The sequence below is a fragment of the Micromesistius poutassou genome, assembly GCF_964030765.1.
Source record: "Micromesistius poutassou genome assembly, contig: SCAFFOLD_5338, whole genome shotgun sequence".
Taxonomy (NCBI): Eukaryota; Metazoa; Chordata; class Actinopteri; order Gadiformes; family Gadidae; genus Micromesistius; species Micromesistius poutassou.
The window spans coordinates 4286-16633 of record NW_028177407.1 but is presented as its reverse complement, the minus strand read 5'-3'; the positions used below and the strand labels follow the sequence as shown (position 1 = coordinate 16633).

The 12348-nt window shown below is 47.3% G+C and overlaps 1 pseudogene across 1 annotated transcript; it reads right to left on the bottom strand.

Annotated features, from left to right (window-relative positions):
* Positions 1-704: 704 nt before the first annotated feature.
* On the bottom strand, positions 705-12088 carry LOC311376160 (kinesin-like protein KIF3B pseudogene; annotated as a pseudogene). The gene is made up of 2 exons: positions 10158-12088; positions 705-806 (listed from the first exon to the last, which is right to left on the bottom strand). The product of its transcript is annotated as a kinesin-like protein KIF3B pseudogene (transcript).
* Positions 12089-12348: the final 260 nt, after the last annotated feature.

Here is a 12348-nt window from a genome sequence, read left to right as displayed (position 1 = left end):
CGACCATCACGCGTGCTCCCCAATATCCCGAGTTTGAGATCTCAGTCATGGGATATCGCGCAATATCCCGAGATAGCGACCCAATCAAATTGCGCCATCTTAGGAGGTTCACGTGGAGCACATACTAATCCTGGTGATCCATCATGACTATAAGACTATAAATACTTCTTGTAAAAAGCTTTCTAGCGTTTTGTGGCGTGTTTGTGGATGACGGCTGGGTCAAGCAGCCCGACCAGTTGGACTGTGGGGCTGGGTGAGGCTGCACACCTGTTTCACATTGAGCCATCGATGGTCAACAGGTTGAACCAGCCGTCACCACCACACACACTCAGAGAGAGCTCCTGCATGGCAGTGTAACAGCGTGGAGCACCAGCATGGATCATTGTCTGCAAACGTTCACGATAAAACCGCTTTCCAACCACCACCCTGCGTCCTGGTCTGGACGAGCCCAGTGAGGGTCGCGTCGGCGGACTGTGGTGGCCACCTAGGTGTAGTGTAGCACTGGCATTGTCACGTTTATGTTTACATGCCGATGCAGTGATTGCAATGGATTTACCAGTGAAGATAGAAGAATGCACTGAATCGGGCCACACCATAATCTCTCAAAAATCTCTCTCTCGAAAATAAATACTTTTGGGTCATTTGTCTAATCAGTCGTCAACAATTGACCATATACATTTTTTAGTAATTTCATTTAATTTTACCTGCTCGGCAATCTCCTGCCTCTTCATCTCCAGCATCTTCTGTTGTTCATTGGTGTGATCTGTGATGTTTTTCCCTCCAACCAGCAGCTTGCTTTCCATGGCCTGGCATAAGCACACCACCACACAAACGCCATTACACATCCGGTGAAGTTTGTGGAAAAATAAGAATGATCAAGGTGAAGATATGTCATGTTATGCTGCCTGCACTTTGCCACGGATGTTTTGAACGTGCAACACCTGCTGCAGTGTACCAGTGTCCCAGAGGTTAAGAGCCAATCAGACAGAAGCCTAAACAGTGCAGGCTATTATTCACTCATTACATTATTATTCACTCATTACATTTTAAAATAAATAATCTGAGTCTTCAATTTCAGATGATCAGATTTTCAAAATGATGAAACAATTCTCTCTATTGAAATATATTAATCCTAAAAACATTAGATCATCAACATACAGTCCCTACATGCTTATGGAGCGTTGATGGAAATGACAAAGGTTTATAGGCTAAATTTTGGTGATTGTTTTCGAGGATTCTTTCAGCTTCTTGCATTTCTCCAGGCACTGCATCTCTGGTTACCGAGGAGATTACAGACTGAGGGTTTCTGGTGATGTAATCTGTTGTTGAACGGAATTATGTTCACATACACGCACACACACACACACACACACATATACAGTCACACACACACAGTCAAGTCATTATCTGTCCCTGAGACTTGTCCTGAAGGCAGAAAGTATACGCTAACTCGAACAGAGAGAGAGAGAGAGAGAGAGCGAGAGGGAGAGAGACAGAGAGAGAGACAGAGAGACAGAGGGGGAGAGAGACAGAGAGAGAGAGAGAGAGAGAGAGAGAGACAGAGAGACAAAGACAGAGAGCGAGACAGAGAGAGAGAGAATGACATGGCATTAGTGGGAAACATTGGAGAAAAAAAAACAGGACTCTGAGGACGGGATGGAGGGTAAAAGATGGAGTGAGGCCCAAAAAAGGGGTTGAGGCTGCTTACATGGGTCACATTCCAACCTCATGGTACCACACAAAAGCCTTTTTGCTTAATGTGTGTGTGTGTGTGTATAAATGGACAGTAAAATGCTTAATGTACAATAGACACACACATTGGACATGCGTGCACGTGCGCGCACACACACACACACACACACACACACACACACACACACACACACACACACACACACACACACACACAGACTGAGCGTACAGTGATGTCCTTCAGAGAGAATGCATCCGCAGCAGGTCTTTACAAAAAGCCTCTTTGTTCACTGCTGCCTTTGTGTTCTGTGAGTGTGTGTGTGTGTGTGTGTGTGTGTGTGCGCGCGTGCGTGCGTGCGTGTGTGTTCATGTATAGTGTGTGATTCTCTATGTGTATGCTTGCTTAGTTTGTGATGTGCCATAATCACTAAGCTTCATTTAAAGGGCTGAATCATCCATCATGGATGCCCTGCCTAGCCCTGTATTTCTCTCTTTCTCTCTCTCACTCTCTTGCTCACTCTCTAGCTCTCGCTTTCGCCATCCAAGTCCATCTAAGTGGTTATGTGTCTCTCCTCCCCCACTGGTACCAGATAGACCCGTTTTGATGCAGGGATTTAAATGTGCACTGCTTCTAAAAGTTGGATACAAATTAACTGCTGGTAGAACAGAAATCACCAACAATTGTATAGAGTAGGTCAGAGTGAGTTTCAGTCTAGGCCGAGTGCCCAGTGGTTCTCTCTGTCTCTCTCTCTCTCTCTCCCTCTCTGTCTGTCTGTCCATCCAAGAGGTTCTGTGTCTGTACTCTCTGTCTATTCTGTATCATATAGCCTCCTCTCTCTTCCTATTACCGGATAGACCAGTTTCTGTGCACGCATTAAAATGTGCACTGTTTTATAAGAGGGAACACTGGTTTTATTTGTACTTCTATGCTACACACTAACCATTATCGTTCAGCGTAGGACAATTAAGAAAGGAGCTAGCGATTTCTGGATTAAATAACCTTTATTGGGGATTTTTGAGTAAATCAAAAAACAAACAAAAAAAAACAGTGCTTTCAAACTCTTTTGCTTTGCTGTGTAATCGGTTCCCCAGTGAAAAGTGGCCTCGTTAAAATAAAACCTGGTTGATAATCCATTAAAGCTACCTTATTGGAAAGCGTCATTCTTGCAAAAAGAGGTCAGCTGATCCGCTAATGGGCTGAACAAGACGTTATTGATGCAGATCGAGGCAGGGCTATTCTTAGCCGCAGCCCATTTGTATTGGCCAACACGAAAAAACACACAAGAAAGCAGATTTCCTACTGCTGTCAGTGTGTGATGAACCCACTCGTCATGAGAGGAAGTGTGAGGCTTGTGTTGTTCACCGTGTTAAACCCTCATGTTCCCTAGATGGAACGGGATTTCTGGGCCCTGTCAAAAAATGAACAATTTCAGTCTGGGGATTTCCAAGCTAACCTAGCCGACTATGAAAGGCTCTGGTTTACCGTCGCTGTGAGTGCAGAACACTGACGGCCGTGTCCAGAATCACACCAGATACATTGAGACAACACACACTCTGACGTGACAACCGTTTTAAAAGCACCGACGATATCTATTTTTGGTTATTTTCTCTTTCATAAAAGCGCAGAACCCCCTTGAGATGGGGACTGTTGGTTCATGTCACCGTTATATGTCGTCATTTTCCCGGAAAAGGGGATGCGTCTTCGCTGATGCCATTACGTGACATCAGAAGGTCTCAGAAGGACTGAGTGGATTGGAGGAGATGGGACGGAGGAGATGTGACGGAGGGGGAGGGGGGGGGGGGGGGGGGGCGGGGTGGATGACTCAAACCCCAGGAGGCTGACCATAGGCAGTGATGTCATTACATTCATTTCCTGGCAAAGCTTTGGTGTGGTCGGTACGGTGGCCGAGACAACGCACACACGCACGTGCACACGCACACAAATGAATGCATGCACATGCACATCCACTGGTTGGTTGGATACATTGCTAATTCCCAGTATACCAGAGCTAGTAGTCTGAAGGTCAGAGAGCTACTGTATTGATGCTATCAAACGACCCTGTGATAGACCCCCCCCCCGCCCCCGCCACACACACACACACACACACACACTCCCATTATTACTGTCCCCCCCCACCCAGTCATTGAGGATTCATCTGTGTCCAGCCTCCAACTGCAAACATAAAGCAGGCTTTGTACTTTGCTGCGTGTGTGCGTGTTCGTGTGTGTGTGTGTGTGTGTGAATCCTCATTATCTGTCCTCCTAGTTTTTATTGTATCTGAAATATGGGGTTGGGGTTGCAGTTATTGACTCTGCTTGTGCAATTGGGCACTTAAGAGTTTAAAAATAAAGACTAAATGCCTAACCACGTTGTCCAATGTCTTTGTTCAATACATGATTTATTGACAACGACGAGAGTCAAAGTAAGGCACTTGAGTATCATTAGGTTATGGTATCCATGCATGTTGAGCCCTCATCTCAGCTCTTACAGGCATGTAGAGCTGAAAAGGGATTGGTGTATATCAGTGCGTGTATATGTGCTAGGCCTGAGCAATAAAACAATAAATTATCGTATCGTGATAGACTTTTGATCAATATCAATATAAAACATGTTCAATATATATATCGATAAGAGACTGGACCACCGAATCTAGCAGCTGGGTTTGTTACACAAACATGGTTCCATACTTCTTTACAATATTTGAGTGTTTTTCATTGTTGTATCGACATTGGAGTAATTATCAATGAAGAACAGTGGAAGGTCATATTAAGTGTTAAACAGAAGTGCTTAAATCCAGCATGGTGATGCCTAGTCTTTTTACATTATTAAAATGATCAATAGTTATCGATATCGATTAATATGATCAAGTTATATCGTGATATGTCTGTCAGCCATATCGCCCAGGCCTATGTGCTCACCTGTAAATTGTTTAATGCATTAGACCTTTGTTATTATGAACATAGTTATCAAAAATAACCTCCTTATTAATTAAAAGTTCACTACTAACATTAGTATCTGTGCCTGAGTGTGCATGTCTATATCTCTACGGTTATGCAGACTCAAGTCCCTCCCACCCTGTTGAGAGGGGCTGCATCAGCCAGCCAATCACAGCCAGGCGAGTCCCTGCTGTAGAGGAAGTCCATGCTGCTATAAATACACCAGGGCCATAATGTGGAATGAGTGTGTGTGTGTGTGTGTGTGTGTGTGTGTGTGTGTGAGTGAGAGAGAGTGTGTGCGTGTGTGTGTGAGACAGAGGAAGACAGAGAGGAAAAGGGAAAGATTAGGACAGTAAGACAGGAAAGGAGGAGGAATTAGGGGGCAGAAACAGAAAAATGTAGACAGTGTGTAAGGTGGATAGGTCATTCAATGAAAACACCGGCCACAGAGCGCTTTGAACAACAGCTTTGACAATCATGTTGATTTAATTAAAAGAAGAAAGCCATAACAGGACTGTCCTAACGATCGAACGAATCTCGTTGCCAATCTGACAGCTGCTGGGGAATATTTAACCTTTCATCCTCCCAATTCAACCCCCTGACAGACAGCAGCACCCATTAAACATGTTTATAGGACCTGAGGCCCAGCAGAAATAATAACCTCATCTCTCACCAGGCGTGTATAACATCTGTATCACATAGGCGTATAACTATTTTTAGATTTTCAGCCTATGTTCCCCTCTTAGCCAAGGTGATGTTTGGCAAGGATACAAATAGCAACGATATTTATTATAGCAATAATACATATCTTTTATATTAAAGGTTTTATTTGGGTTAAATCAGATAAGGACAAAGAGTCTCTACCATCAATCTCGTCACTGTCTCCTTGCAGGAGGATAAGGGATGGACAGCACTCACACACACACACACACACACCACAAACACACACACAAACACACACACACAGAAGGACACACGTTAACTATTCATCAATATTTCAGTGGTGCAGCATTCCATGTTGACAGATGTAGAGCTCCATCTACTCCAGCGTCCACACACACACACACACACACACACACACATATACACACACACACACACACACCCTCCCTCATCAGCCTTCTCTAATTAGGCAGGAAGGCAAGATATATAAACAGGAAACACTCATTCTACCCAGTAGGATGTGTGTGTGTGTGTGTGTGTGCCTGTGTTTGAGTGTGTGGTGTGTTCAAATGGGTTGCATGCCTCTACATTTATACACATATGTGAACGTGTGTGTGTGTGTGTGTGTGTGTGTGTGTGTATGCAAATGCTCATACATGTACTTTGTTTCGTGATGAACATGTATTTGTTTGAGCACATAATGGGGGGCATATTTCCCATGAGGTAATGCCAATTGTTTCGGAGCAAACATATGGACTGAGAGGAAACTGACGGCAGGAAGTTGTCCAGCCTCATGACACACTGGCCACAGACAGCATTCTGAGAGCACAGACACCCACTGCAGCTGCTGCAGTCGTCCAAAGGATAGCATTCATAAACATAATGATGAGCTTGCTTGCTGTGGTTACACTTTCACAATGCACTGATTCATAATGATAATGGACTAGACAGGGCAATATAAACAATAATAAAACACTAAAAACATTATAAAACACTTCCACTCAAATGCACAAAGGAAGGTTGTATTGCAGTCGACAACGGATGAGTTTGAAATAGATGGAAAGAGATAGACAATTTTTCCCCCTTTTAACCTATTTCTAGGGCGGCTAACCTACTTACACAACATGGGAAAGGTTAGCGGCTTCAGCGGATACAGAGTTTAGAGTGGTGAGGGAACGGAGCGAGAAAGAGAGAGAGAGAGAACATACACACACACACACACACACACACATATAGGGGTAGATAAGAAAGGGAGAACGAGACATTAAAATGGAGAAAGATAAATATAGTCTAAGAAGGATGAAGGAAACAAGAAAATGACATTAAAAAAGTCAACTTTAAAGGTGAAAGCCATAAACATTGTTAAAGAATGTGGAACAGAGTGAGGAAGAGAGAGAAAAAGAACGCAGAGTTGAAGAGCAAGGGAGACTACAACATCTAGCTCTGACCCATAAAAGTCCTAAGAATAGTCCACCTGACCCAGGGACAGGCTCTCTTCTGCATCTGACCGGCCAACAGAAACACATCGCATAACGTCGGACAAGTCTACCTCACAGGTATACAAACTCCCACTCCAACTTTACCCACAGCAGCCCCGGCTGGGGAACACAATGTCCCGTCCATCCTCTCCTCTAAAACTGCACAGAGAATATCCCAATGAATAATCATTTACCTTCCTAGTACTTCTACCAAAGAGTAGGCAGAAAAACAGCATATTTTGAGTATACTTTTGCCATCATGATGATTTCCTGTTTTGTGTGGCAGAAATAATCTTCCAGGAGACAAAAAAGGCAGATACCTAACATTGCTATCCATTGCCAAGCATTGCAGAAAACGAAAAAACAAAAGTAATATTTTATATTTCATCAGTCTCATCAGTCCGTGTGCAGAATTTTCTATCTGGGATTCATTCTTATCTCATCTGAACGACAGTCGGAAACACCCTGATGGAGAGTGACAAAAAACAAGGGTTAACAAGAGAGGCCTGACCCAAAGAACACCAAAAAGAAACCCATCTCTGGGACCTACCAAAGCAAGGTAGCGTGGGGTAAATCTGTACCATGTACATGTTCCATGGCACATTGGGAAGCTTTTATTTTGAAAAGACCCATGGTGGCAGCTACCAGCGAGATACCATCACAACGCCAACACCACCGCTCCGTCAACACGGGGCGTAGCGCGCAGATGGAGCTCTGCTCCACCTGGGACAGGAGGGAGACCTTTCCAACAACAGCTCCCTGCAGTGTACCAGCTGACTAAACCCAGCTTGGAAAATGGTCTGACCTACTTGTATGTGTACATTTGTGTGTGTATCTGTGTGTGTGTGTGTCCCGTGTGTGTGCCTGAAAAAGCAGGGCCGAGTGAGTTTTAAAAATACGGTATGATAATGTAATGCATTTAAAATGTAATATTTCTCCTCGCTATTTCAATTAGCTGGCGTTTTCTTTCAGCGATGCCTCGCAGTGCCTCGTACCTCTGCCTAGCAACCACTCCAGCTCTGCCTCGCTCTCTATTCCCACAGGAGTAGAGAGCCGAATGAGAAAATTGCAATGTTCCGGGCTATGGGTTTTTGATAGGTCGGCCAATTTCGTTCATAGCCAATCAGAGAAAAAGGTCTGGAGGGTTCAGTTTGGACTGAATAATGGAGACTAGGAGAACTCACATCATGATTTAGCTTGAAGTAGCAGTTAAAAGACCTACAATTTACTTGATGCCATAAGACTTATTTACACTCTCCAAAATATACATATTTTGGAAGGTATTATTAGCAGGCTACCTTCTTTATCCACCTGTAAACAAATCACACCATATGACAAAAACAATGCAGGCCCAATACCAAGTGAAGAAACCAGTAATCAATCATGGTAATCTGGGGCCACTTACTGTCTGGCTAACACATGATCCATTGTTGTCCAAAAGCAGTTCATAGCGGCTCTGTCTTGAGTTGCACTTGAACCACAATGCAGGGCTCAGCATTAGACTGAGACATCATGACACCAGCCGTGTCCTTTCAATGAACCTGCCTCATTGTTATTGTTGGGCGCTTACAAATGTAGCGATCGCATCTACTGTATTGATATGAACGGCTCCGGTGGACATAGTGGATTGGCTACAACTGCTCTAATTAAGAATGGACAGTGGTGTGCAGATCTGGCCCAGCCATGCCGTGTAAGGCCAGAATAGTACTATGGGTACAAAACGTACAATATATTTGTACCAAATCCAACCCTTCGCCATGGGAATAAATGGGTCAAAGGTTTTCTTTCAAAAGGGCTGATCCAGGTCATTTCCAGCCACATCGGTTTCCTGAGTGATAGTGAATTCAGTCCTTTATGTGTCAACTGGATTTTGGATTCATGATTCTGTTCTTGTTCATCTATATTTAGCTATATTTTTGATTTATGGACGAATCAGTGTCCTGCAGAAACACCTTACGCCGGCTTTTATATAAAAAGAGTACGGCTATAATATACGGTGGACAAGACATGCTGGTTTGTCCTTGAGGCCCACTGTGTTGTGATATTGTGAAACTGTCCTGGTCATTAGCCAAACGACCAAGGGCACCACACCGGGTAACACACACGGTTCCATGCCGCCATTGTGTTTGCTTTGTCAGGAGAGAGCGGACACCCTCTAACGCACAAGATTACAAAGACAAAGGAACAATCGCTAAGCCAGCTCCTATGATGAATCAGGGACTTAGAAACGCGTTGTAAGCACTCCTGCCAGAGCTTATTTAACTGTACTTTCTGCTCCTCTTGTTCACGAAGGGAGATCAGTGCTTCATCTAAAGCTCTATACCTTACAGCAAAAGTCTGTGTCTGTGGGTCGCGTTTCATAACGTTACAATTCTCAGACTCTTCATTTGTTTGATTTAGGTATTGCGCCTTTGAGTGTATTCGAATTGGATTGGTCTGTAGTAAGCAAGGGTTCACGCACAGTGAGCTGAGATGGTTTGATCAGTCAGGATACAAAACAATAGACTGCAGTCAGCCGTTCTGCACTGGCTGATTTATTGACTGGATGTGGGCATGGATCAGTGCAAGTCCTTAAAGCAAGTCCCACTGCATCACTGATGCCCACTGTGTGTGTGTGTGTGTGTGTGTGTGTGTGTGTGTGTGTGTGTGTGTTTACGAACCTGTACGTCAGCGTTTGACCTCTACCACTTTGGGAGGGATAAAATATATCTGTCTTTAGGAAGACATTTCTTAAATAACTGCAGTTAATTGAATTCGTTTTTTGATATATCTATCCGCTAATCTTACCTGAGAGGGAAAAATGACATACTTTGTTTGTTATTTAAACAGAGGAGACAGATAAATGGTCTGGGACCAGTCCAGCGGCTTAACTCACATGATCTTGTCATAAGCTACACCTCTTTGATGATGACTCCTAAGATTACACAGCCTGTGTGAAAGAGATGTGTGTGTGGGTGTGCAGCAGAGTGCGTATGTACAAATCGGTGTGTGTGTGTGTGTGTGTGTCTGTGTGTATGTGTGTGTGTGTATGTGAGAGAGAATGGCTACATGAGTGTACGTGTTGACATGTGACTATTTGGGTTGAACGTGGAATGCTTGAGAGAAGTCCATGTCATTGATTTCCATGGAGTGTGCCAAGAATTCCTTTTTGACTAAGAGGCGGAAATACAGCTCTGGATTTCGCTAGAACCTAATCTCAGTGACAGCAAAGAAAACAAATGGCACCAGATGAGGTTCCGGGTGATGTCACCAAGAGTGACATCACCCGGAACTATTTCAGCCAATCACAAAGTGCTCGTACACAACCAAGCAATGGTTTTCCCAAAGCTTGGTTTTCGGAAGCGGCTTCACCTCCACGAGGTCACCACGGACCCCCCTGCGGCTCACCTTGTACTTCGCGCTCAGCTGTTCGGCCGCCTCCTGCTCCTTCCGCAGATCTCCCATCATCCTCTCCTTCTCTCCCAGCAGCCTCTGCTTCTCCTCCGCCAACAGGGAGCGGTCGCCCCGGATGGCCTCCTTCTCCCGCTCCAACCTCTGCTCCTCCTGCTTCACGTACTCCCGCCCCTCCTTCTCCACCTCCTCCTCGCCCTCCGTGTCCCCCTCGCCCTCCCACCCCTCCTCGCCGCCGCCCCCGTCCCCCCCCTCCCCATCCCCATCCCCCTCCCCCCCCTCCTCCACCTCCTCCTTCCGGTGCTTGCTCCGCCCCTTCCGGTGGTGGAGCTGCGCCCGCAGGCGCGCAATCTCCATCTGGAACTCCCTCAGCAGGGCGTCCTTGGGGTCCTCGTTGACGCGCGGCTGGTTCTGGATGTTCTTGGCGCGGTTGGCGTAGCGCAGCGTGGTCAGCGTCTCGTCGTAGTGCTGCGGCGCCGGCCCCAGCGTGGCCACCATCACCGTGCGAGCGTTGCCCCCCAGCGAGTCCTGCAGCAGGCGGGTGAGCTTGGAGTCCCGGTACGGCACGTGGCCGCTGCGGCCGTCGGCCAGCGCCGAGATGACGTTGCCCAGCGCCGACAGGGACAGGTTGATCTTGGCCGCCTCCTTCAGGCGCTCGCCGCGCACGCCCGTCTTGGCCTGCCGCTCGCTGCCCGCCAGGTCCACCAGGTTGAGCCGGCCCACGCGGATGTGCTTGCGGCCGTCGGGGCCCGGCTGGCTGCACTCCACCGTGATCAGGAAGAGGGTGTGGGAGCGCGACGAGTGCTCGTTCATGTCGGTGGCAGCCACGGCCCGCGCCTGGTTGCCCACGTTCATCACCTCCTCGATCTCCTTCACGCTCTTGCACACGCACGACGTCAGGTCGCGCACGTACACGCCGGCGTCGGGGCTCTCGCGCAGCTCCAGGGCCCGGGCGCCGGCGTGGTTGGGGTCCAGCAGGTCCCGCACCTCCTCCCGGTAGATCTCCAGGTAGGAGGCCCGCACCAGGTACTGCCGGTCCGACTGGGAGCGGGAGATGTGGGTGAAGATGTGGTCGAAGGCGTTGGGTATCACGCCCCGTTGGTCCGGGTCCATCCAGGCCCCCTGCATGGTGTGCGTTTTCCCCGTGCCAGTTTGCCCGTAGGCAAAAATGGTGCCGTTGAATCCCGCCAGCACAGAGTCGATGAGCGGCCTGACGCTCTCGTCGTACAGGTCCCGTTGCTTCGAGTTGCCGTCGTAGACCGCGTCGAACGTAAACGTTTTTTGGGGTTCGCTTGGCGGCGCCCGGGGGTTCCGGAGCACCACTTGGCCTAGCCGCAAATCCATGTCCACTATGCTACCCGCCGAGGACACGTTCGCCTCCTCTTTGCGGCTCAGCGGGCGGCAGCGGACCACCACCTTCACAGACTCGCTGCTCTTATTCTTCGACATCATGAATCCTGAAAGCCTTCGAGCTGTAAGGCAACACTATGACGATGGCTCGGCCTAGCAACACAAAATACCAGACCGTAATGGGGCCAATGATGAAACCTAATTATGTATGTAGAGACTGTAATTAGCCAAAATGACCTGATATGTCTACGCGGGCCTGTGCATTGGGCTACCCGGTCATTGCAAAAGGGATATTATAAATGTAAGCGACTGTCGCTTTCTGTCCTACCACAGCCGGCCGTACTGGTTCTGATGGGGATCCGTTTTCTTCATCGGCACTCGGTCACAAGCTCTCACGCGCTATAGGTCGACGCTCCATTGCGGATGAAGAAGAAAAACATGTCCGAATTGATTCTCTGGCAAAATATTATAGATATTCATTCATCGAAACATAGGGGCTAGGTTCGTGGGAGCTAACCGGCGTTTCTACCGCGGTCCACACGCCCAATAAAACACTGTCCGCATCTCCCTACCTTCGCCTCGCGGATGCTCAGGCCGTAGTGCACTAGCGGCGCCCTGTCTGTCTGCGCTGCTGCTGCTGCCGCCGCGCTCCCTCTACTGAGCAGCACGCGTACATGTACGCGCGTGCGTGCGCACAGTCGTGCATGCACGCACGCACGCACACACATGCACACACACAAACACACTTCAAAGACTATACCACACCCCACATTACTGCGGAGGGGAAATAATGAATCATGGGATATGAAGTTGCATTGGACATCAGTGCAACTTCAGT